At 40.0% G+C, this 9921-nt stretch overlaps 1 long non-coding RNA gene across 1 annotated transcript; it reads left to right on the top strand.

Moving 5' to 3' along the window:
• The first annotated feature begins 8283 nt into the window (after positions 1–8283).
• On the top strand, positions 8284–9171 carry LOC135767253 (uncharacterized). The gene is made up of 2 exons (XR_010541978.2): positions 8284–8773; positions 9077–9171. It is a non-coding gene; the product is annotated as an uncharacterized lncRNA (long non-coding RNA).
• The last annotated feature ends 750 nt before the right edge of the window (positions 9172–9921 follow it).

Genomic DNA, 9921 nt, shown 5'->3' with positions numbered 1-9921 from the left:
GTCACACCCAGCAGTATGTAAATAATTGCATTCATTAACAAAGGGTGACAGGTATGTGTTGCAATTTGGCTTTTCGGTACCAAACCGAAATAAATTGTAATACCTCTGTTGATTCTATGTCATGTTCAGTTTCTGCCAAAGTTGACTTTGGGCCCTTAAAATGAAAACAACACACACACACACAGTCTATATATATATATATATATATATATATATATATATATATATATATATATATATACCAAGGGTTTTTTCCTCCTAGGGCTTTTTTCATCCTGGCTAAAAATGCGGTAGGGTTTTTCTCCTAGGAGGTTTTATCAACCCTGCAATATTACTTGAAACTGTCTTTACTAAATGATAAAAGACTATTTATTAGGTTCACTGAAAGTAATAATATTAATATACGTCATCTGTGCACAACATAGGGCCTTAAAAACATCAGCCAATTGCTCATGCGGTCATCGCATCAGCGATTGGCCCTCTGGCTTGTCAATCACTGCTATTACGATCCTTGTGAGAGATGTACGTGCTCCAGTAACTTTACACAGGTGACGCATGCGCATAGCGCATGAAACTCCATCTGAAGTTTCGGTTTGTTTTCATTGTCGATCCTGCTTTCCTCCTCGAATTTGCACCATGGAAGAGAAAAACCCAAAGGAGGACACAAAAGAAACACTTTTTATAAGCCGCTGGGAATAGGAGAAAATTGTCAGAAGAACGTAACGTAAACAGAGTCGTTATTGGAGAAACATTTCAATGCTGGAGAGCAATGAAGGAACAGAGAGGTGTCAAGACAGACACGCAGTTCACAAAAATTCTTCCCGACAGGTAACAGTGATTATTCTTTCTTTGTGGAATAATTATTGTTGTACTGTTATTCAGGTATATTGACGTTGTTCATGTACTGTAGTTGTAAGACAGTGACCAGTCTGCTACATGCTAGTTGAAATGGGAGTAGCGTCGACTGATCTAACGTTACATCTTGTGTGTTTATTATCATATCATTTTACATAATGAATCCACTGACGCGACAAAGCATATGCCGGTGGTAAACAAACACTCTTGTTCAAATATTCGTGCACGAGTTTTGGAAGGCATTCCCTAGAAATGAGCTGTGAAGGAGGGAGGCTGTTCTTAAATGGCCTAGCGCCCTCGTATATTAAAGAACTACTATCAGAATACAATCCATCGCGTAAACTGCGCTCACAAAATTCTGGTCACTTAATTATCCCTAGAATATCAAAAGTGTCTAAAGGTGGTAGATCCTTTTCCTACTTAGCCCCTAAACTCTGGAATGATTTACCAAATAATGTTCGAGTATCAGACACAGCCGATCAATTTAAATCTAAACTTAAGACATTCTTCTTTAACAAAGCATTCACATAGAATGTCCAGTAAATGTACTTTTCCCGCAGTAATTATTTTTGTCTAGAGCAAAGCACTCACATACCTCATATGGGTAATATGCTATTGCCGCAATAGTTAGCCTGTCTGGAACCGAGCTGAATTAAACCACTATAATGTATGACACTTGCATTACATGCGAACGGCCCCTACGCTAATAGAATTCTGTTTTTGTCTCCCTGTCTCGTCCTCGACCCCGAGGACAATGAGACAAACAGACCCAGTTCCTGCTGCTGTGAAGGTCATCGCACCACTGATCTACTTTCAACGTGATGCCCAGCCGATGCGCGACCAACGACGACCGGCTGAACCAGTTTAATCCGCTTACCCGCTTCCTATCCTTACCGTGTCTATATATATAAATATATATTAAATTCTCCCTAGGGTTTTTGTCCTTCTAGGAGTTTTTCCCACGAGGTTTTCTCCTAAGGGGGTTTTTAGTCCCAGGGAGAGTCAGCCAACTTTGGCTTAACTTAGCACTTTACTGTATACGTTACATTATTAATATGCACGCTTGTACAGTTTTAACATTAGCCGCTATATTTTACTTCTTATACTATCTATTGATTTTCTGTGTTCTCCTCTACATCTTCTCATGTAAAGCTGCTTTGCAACAATTAACACTTGTGAAAAGCGCTATATAAATAAAATTGAATTGAATTGAATTCTTACGCATGCGCTCATTTAAAAAACTCAGTAACCGTTTTTGGATTTTCAGTCGGCGAAAAACATCCTCTTTTGTGCCTTTAACTAAGCACCCTCTATTATATGTTACATCATCAACATGCTTGCTTGTAAAACTTATTCATAGCTGCTGTATTTTGCCATTTATGTTGTCTGTCAATTTTTCTGTATTTTCCCCTGCTTCTATTAATGTAAAGCTGCTTTGATTCAATTACCTATTGTAAAAAGCGCCATATAAATGAAATTAAATTTAATTTAATCCATTTTAAATGTATGTTGTACAGTTTTTTTCATGGACAAATAGTTGAATGATGTGATTACCAGAACCAGGGGCGTTGCTAGATATAAAGCTCTACTGGGGCATAGGCCCATCATTTTTGTTTTTACTTTTTTCTTGAAAGCCTGCAGTGTGCACAAAGTGTGCAACACTTCTATACAATTTCCTTTGCTTAACCCACTATTCCAAAACTTCAACAAGTACTGGGAAAGATAAACATGCATTTAAAAATATTTAAGTATTATAAGTATAAGTAGTTTAAACACAGGAAGAACTGCAGCCAATTTCCACACATTTGGGAACAATCCCTGAGCATATGACAGATTAACAATTTTCGTAATTGGGTAGACTTATGATTGAGAAAGATCTTTCAGCATAATAGTATTCATACCAATAACATCTTTTGCTTTGGATGGTCTTAGAGATCGAATCACTGTCATAACGTCTTGCTCAGTGATAGATTGTATGTTAAATGCTGGTTCAATGTGTATACCTTTACAAGGAAAATTCTTATATTCGGTAGAAAAACACTTGATGATATCTCCTACAGAATCAAAGAAATAATTAAGAACATCAGCCACTTCAGCTGGCCTATTTCTCAATGTCCCATTAACAACAAGTTCAAGTGATTTAGCATTGTTAACATTATGAAACATTAGTTTTTTTAACTGACTCCAGATAATTGTGTTACTTCCTGCTTTTTTAATTATAGTTAAAGAATTAAAGAAGTTTGCAGCTTTTAAAGCCATATCACGTTTTTTCATTAAGTTGAAAATTTCTGTGGTTATCCAAGGAATGTTATTCTTTTTTTCCTGTGTCGTTGTCTGTGTCATTGTTCAATTGTTGTGTAACTATTTGACTGTCTTCTACAAGAAAGTTCTCCCAGTTGATGCTCTGGACAGCGTTTATAAACTGATCCTGCATATTTTTCGGAATATTTAAAGATTCCTGATCTTGAACCTGTGGAGTGAAACGCTTCTTATTTAGCTTCCTGACTATCAAGACCATGTTATGGTCAGAGAGTCCTGTCAGCATATTAAAGGATTTAACGACTCGCTCTGATCTATTGCCAAATATTAAATCTGTGTTCTTGAGGAGTTTGTTACTCCAGTAGGCCCTTTTATCAACTGAGTGAGTTCACATCATCAGTAATTTGTTTTAATGTTTTCCTTGATAATCTGTCTTGCCAGTTAATGTTAAAGTCTCCCATAATAATCACTTCCTTATTAAAATTACATTTCCAAAATGTTCATAAAAAATATTCCTAGAAGATGGAGGGCGGTATAATGTAAGTGACATAGATGGTGATAAAGTTATGTTAAGTCCAATACACTCCAACTCATTACATGACCATTGTACCTCATGACACTGAAAACAATCTTTCACAAATATTAAGACTCCGCCTCCTTTTGATTCTACTCTATCCTTTCTAAAAACTTTAAGACCGGGAACATTTAAAACTTCTGATGGTGAATTTTGATTAAGCCTGGTCTCCGTCAAGCACAAGAAATCTAGGTTGGAGTGTAATTGTGACGAGTCTGACACATGTGGATCCATTTGCAACTCTTTATTGTAGTAAATGCACAACCAAAACAAGGTAACACTCCAGTAATGCACAAACGTAAACACAGACCAATGTCTAGGCAGGCAGAGAACAATCATAAACGATAATCCAGTCCAATGTCGGGGCAGGCAGCGAGCAGCAATAATCCAATAGACAGTCCGAAATATAAACCAGGAAATCAAACACGAGAAAACACAGGTAAACGCTAAAATGTTGCTGGGGCAAACAAGACTTCGCAAAGTTCAGGTGTCCCAGTCCCAGGTTAAATAGACCCACTGATACGGTGCAGCTGGTGCGTAATCAGCGGGTCACGGAAATTATGGGAAATGTAGTCTCGCTAATATACGGGTGAATGTGAGGGTTGTGTACCGGGGGCGTTAATGCTGACATCCGTCACAGATCTGTTTGACAATTTTAAAAGGGCCAACATACCTGGGACTTAGTTTTTTGCAGGGGAGACGAAGTCTTAAATCTCTGGTTGAGAGCCACACTAGCTGGCCAGGTTCGTAGCTGGGTTCGAGACGTCTGTGGCGGTCGGCTTTGTCTTTGAACTTCTTAATGGCTCGTGACAGATGGATGTGTGCTTGTTCCCATACCTCTTGACTCTGTGTGAACCAGGCGTCTACAGCAGGAACATCCGTGAGTTTATCGTCCCAGGGGAGCATCGGAGGTTGATATCCAAGGATACATTGAAACGGGGTGAGACCAGTGGTGGTTTTCTTGATAGAGTTTTGAGCATATTCCGCCCAAGGTAGGAAGCGACACCAGTCATGTTGGTTTTGATGGCAATGGATTCTGAGAAATTTAGTAAGTTCTTGATTGAGGCGTTCCACTTGTCCGTTAGATTGTGGATGATAGCCGGATGTGAGACTGATGTTAATGTTGAGAGATTTGAAAAAAGCTTTCCATACCTTGGACGTAAACTGGGGACCCCGGTCTGATACAATGTCCTCTGGGAGCCCATAGTAACGAAAGATGCAATGCAAGAATTGTTCTGCTGTTTCCATAGCAGATGGGAGTTTGGGCAAAGGGATAAATCTGCAACATTTTGAGAATCGATCCACCATGGAGAGAACAACAGTGTTGCCTTTGGAATTGGGTCAATCAGTGACGAAGTTGATAGCTATGTGCGACCAGGGTCTTTGTGGAACTTCGAGGGGTTGAAGGAGGCCTGCCGGGGCTTGATGAGGGGCTTTGCTGGTGGCGCAGATGGAACAAGCATTGATGGCCGAGCTTACATCGGGGTACATGGATGGCCACCAAAACCTGTTTTTTAACATTTGCAAGGTGGTGTTGATGCCAGGATGGCCAGAGGAGAGAGATGTGTGCACCAAGAGAATGACTCGTTTCCTGTGTGATAGAGGAACAAATATACAGTCAGCAGGACATTCAACTGGTGGTGGGTTGAGGTTATTGAGTTGATCAATCTCCCGCATAATGTTCCATTGTATGGGTGCAACAATGAGGGAGGGTGGGATGATGGGTTCGGGGCAAACAGACTGAGGGACAGAGTCATATTGACATGAAAGGGCGTCAGCTTTGGTGTTTTTGAGCCAGGTCGATATGTAATGGTGTATTGGAACCTTGTGAAAAAAAGTGCCCATCTAGCCTGTCTTGAGTTGAGCTGTTTAGCTGATTGTAAAAACTCAAGATTACGGTGGTCAGTCAAAACGGTGAAGGGATGCTTGGCGCCCTCTAGCCAGTGTCGCCACTCCTCGAGTGCTGCTTTCATCGCTAATAGCTCGCGATTGCCCAAATCGTAGTTTAGTTTAGAGGAATTCAGTTTACGAGAAAAGAAGGCACAGGGAAATAATTTAGGTGGATTGCCTTGCCTCTGGGACAAAATGGCACCGATGCCGGTGTTGGAGGCGTCAACTTCTACTATAAATGGTCTTTCTGGGTCTGGATGATGAAGGATTGGGGCTGAGGTGAACAAGGACTTCAGGTTTTCGAATGCGCTCTCAGCATCAAGGTTCCAGGCTAGTTTGTGGTTGGTCCTTTGCACTAGCGAAGTTAAAGGTGCGGCGATGATACTGAAATTCTTAATAAACCGTCGATAGAAGTTGGCAAATCCTAAGAAACGTTGTAGTTCCTTCACCGTGGTGGGTTTGGGCCAGTTAAGTACAGAGTTTACCTTTTTCTCATCCATTGCGACTCCATCGGGACTGATGATGTATCCTAAAAAGGAGGTTGATGACTGATCAAACTCACACTTCTCTGCCTTGGCGTAAAGTTGATGTTCAATGAGACGTTGGAGGACTGCCCTGACGTGAAAAATATGTTGCTTAAGTGAATCTGAGTAAATCAAGATATCGTCAATGTAGAAGATGACGAAGCGGTTAAGCATATCCCGAAAGACATCATTAATGAAGGACTGGAATACTGACGGACTGTTAGATAGCCCGAAGGGCATAACCAAGTATTCGTAGTGGCCGTCAATCGTAGAAAATGGCGTTTTCCACTCGTCTCCCTATCGGATTCGTATCAAATTATGAGCGCTGCGAAGATCCAGTTTAGTGTAGATTCTGGCGCTGCATAGTTGTTCCAGTGCAGCGGGGACCAGTGGCAGTGGGTAACGGAACTTAACAGTAATATCATTGAGACCACGGTAATCAATGCAAGGAAGTAAACTACCATCCTTCTTATCTACGAAGAAGAATCCCGCCGCAGCGGCTGGTGATGTGGAATGACGAATGAACGCCTTGGCCAACTCCTATGATGTATTTCTTCATCGCTTGAGTTTCAGGTGCAGACAGGGGAAAGATGCGGCCCTTCGGTGGTGTTGTGTTGGGCAGCAATTCAATGGCACAGTCACTGGCTCGATGGGGTGGTAGTTGAGTAGCTTTAGGGCCAATCCCATTTCTCTGTCTTACCCCTTCCCCCTACCCCTTAGTTTTGCACGTTCACGTGAGAGTAAGGGCTATCCCAATTCTCGTTTTGATCAAGGGGTAGGGCTAAGGGCAAGTGGTAGATACCCCTTAAAACCAAGAATTTCCGCGAGCTTACTTGAAACCAAGGGGTACCCAGAATACACTGCGCAACCGGCAAAAATGACGGCCAGAGCGTCCAGAGAGTCCCATAAATGTAAGTATTTTCGGCTTAATAATTAATTTAAAAATTACTAACGTCTTGTTTTGTGCTCTACACAGTCCTGTTCATATATATTTGAATTATGTTCTTAATTTAAATGTTTTAAAATTTCGCTAGTTTGCTACGCTAACGTTACTTTGCTGATTTGCACAACATTCCCGTATTTGCTGATTTGCACAACATTCCCGTATTTCTCTAACTAGCCATGAATGGACTGCATGCTTGTCTACAGTTTTAACTAAATTCCATTAACGTTAGCAGCGAATTTCGTTTGATATCAGTGCATAACACTACTTGCTTTGGAGACATCGGTACGTGCTTTACGTATACCGTCCTGTATCACACAGGGACGCCAGAAGAAACTCGGCGGATGATTCACTTTCGGGCTGAAAATGAGCAGCGGTTTCTAAAATCAAAATATGCTGCAAAGCAACTATGGGAGTGAGTGAATCATGCATTCATGTTGTATCCATTCATTATTGTATTGTTACTGTATTATTGTAATCATTCTGTAATTATTTCCTGGTCATACAATGTTGTTTGTTATGATAAAGGACACTGATGAAAGAAATGGGGTTGGAGGGAAGGGTTACTGGCCAGCAGGCATCAAAAAAGTGGGAGAATCTGAAGCAAAGATACAAGGTATGTGATGTTGTGTTAAAGAAAAAAAACCCTATTTCTTTAACCTCAATGCAAAGCAATGAATGCATACTGTATAAGTTTTAGGCATCATTTTGTTTTATGTGTGTTGTGTGTCTTTCCAGGAACTAAGAACTCCCAAAACAGGGTCAGGTACGGACAGGGGGGAAGTGACTGCTGCAACCTGGCAGTTTTATGAGGAAATGCATGAGGTGTTGGGTGCCAGGCCCTCACTTGACCCTCCTGTGGTGGTGGCATCATTTTATGAGGATCCCACACCAATCCTCATGGTATGTAATGCAGTACATTTTGTGGTCTGGGATTTCAGAACAGCTGAATGTTAACATGTTAGGTAACACTTTATAATGACGTTCAGTTACTTATAAGTTATTAGTTGAACTAATATTTTATAAAACATGACTATACATTTACAATAATTAACTAGTGACATGCTAAACTTTTATAAATGTTTCGTTAATTTAGTTAAATTTCATTTACAATTTATTAGTTAGTGATGAACTAATCATTTACTAAACACTTCATTCATAAATTATTAATACGTGGTATGCAATGTTCCCTCTAAGCTGCGCGCGTGCGCGGCCGCGCAGGCCAGCCAAAGTGGCCGCGCAATAGATTTGTCAGACCGCGCACATTTTTCAGACCGCACATAAACATTGATGCATTTGCTGTTGTAAAAGAATTAAGAGAGAGAGAGAAGGCGAGTGTTCTAGAAGGAGAAGAAACTTTCAACCAATCGCTGATCTTGCTACGGTGACAGACACTTTTATGAGCCAATGGTAGCAGCGCATTCAGTTCACACAGTGACGCTGCCAGCACGCACGAGCACAGAGTGAGAGCGAGCCAGATGAGCAGCTGCACGGGGCGATCTCAAGAAACTAAAATATTTATTAAGAGGAAAAAGTTCAGATTCAAAACAGTGATTTAAAACAAATTATTGGATTCCTGAAGTGATGCGATAACTTGGAAAAGCTGTCGCTAGAGTGAGGAGAGAGCAAAATAGAGAATTAGAACGGAGGCAGATGCAGAATCACAGAGCATCAAAACACTGCGAATGAACTTCTTCTTTTAAATAAGAAGTTAAAATGTATGCTTTGGTGAGTTATATTCTAAATATTAACTTGACATTGTGGCATAAGTGTTGCAAATTTGGCAGCAAACTATGAGTTTTATTAGTCTGTTTACATTGGCCGTTGGTATATAACGAACGAGCTGAAGCTATTTACATTTGAAAGTTAACAGTCAAGTAACGTAAATGTGATTAAAAAATTTAAGTGTCAATATGTTCAATAAGTGTTGAAACCCTGAGTTAGGTTGTTATTTGAAATGTTTACATGATGCTTATTGATAAATCTGTTGAACTGAAGATTAATTACTGCTCTGCCTTGTGTTTTTACAAGGCTGGGTTTTTTTGTGAGAATTTCGAACATCTGTAAAGTTCTCCTGCTCCATCTTGGACACGCGAGACAATTAAGTGAAGGTGTATACAAAAAGGCGAGCCAACCAGAGCTGTGCTTTGAATTCATCAGAACTGGTAGGAGGATATATTTCCTTTTTGTTTCGACAACTACTAGGACGTGAATTCGCTGAAACTTCATTTTCCGTATTTTCTTGGATTTTTTTGGATTTCTTGGATTTTTCGGTCCTTTGAACCGAATCAATTGATTCATGAATTCAACCCAACAGAGTCATTTAAGTGAATCATGAATTTGGATTACAAACAAAATGAAACAGTGTTACACTTTTACAAGTATTTTATTTATTTATTTATTTGCACTGTAGTATATGAGAACTGATTTTCAGCTTGAGGTGAACGGTTCAATCTGCTAAACCCAGGTACCTGGTAAATTCAAAGAGAGTGTTAATTACATGTATTGGGATTTATACACAGGCCCACATTGAACATTATACGTGTGTATACACTAAACCCCGTTACACGCTACACTGTCATCTCTTTGAATCTCCTACGGTTAACGCAGGCTCGTGTTCATTTTCGGTAGGTCGTGTGGTTGCGAATTCCTCACAGTACTGAAATGTGTGCTCAGAAAAAAAATTATTTGCTCAGTGCTGAAAAAAATTAGAGGGAACATTGGTGGTATGCTAACATTTTCTAAATGTTTGTGAATTCAGTTAAAATTAATTTAAAAGGTCAAACATGCAGGTATGCTATACTGCTAGGGCAGTGTAAGAAGAGTAATTTATTTGTTTTTAAGCAGATTAATGTTTATAAATGCCATAAATGGGA

This window comes from Paramisgurnus dabryanus, chromosome 6, assembly GCF_030506205.2.
Source record: "Paramisgurnus dabryanus chromosome 6, PD_genome_1.1, whole genome shotgun sequence".
NCBI classification, from domain to species: domain Eukaryota; kingdom Metazoa; phylum Chordata; class Actinopteri; order Cypriniformes; family Cobitidae; genus Paramisgurnus; species Paramisgurnus dabryanus.
The sequence above is the reverse complement of the archived record's forward strand: the minus strand, read 5'-3'. Positions and strand labels throughout refer to the sequence as shown.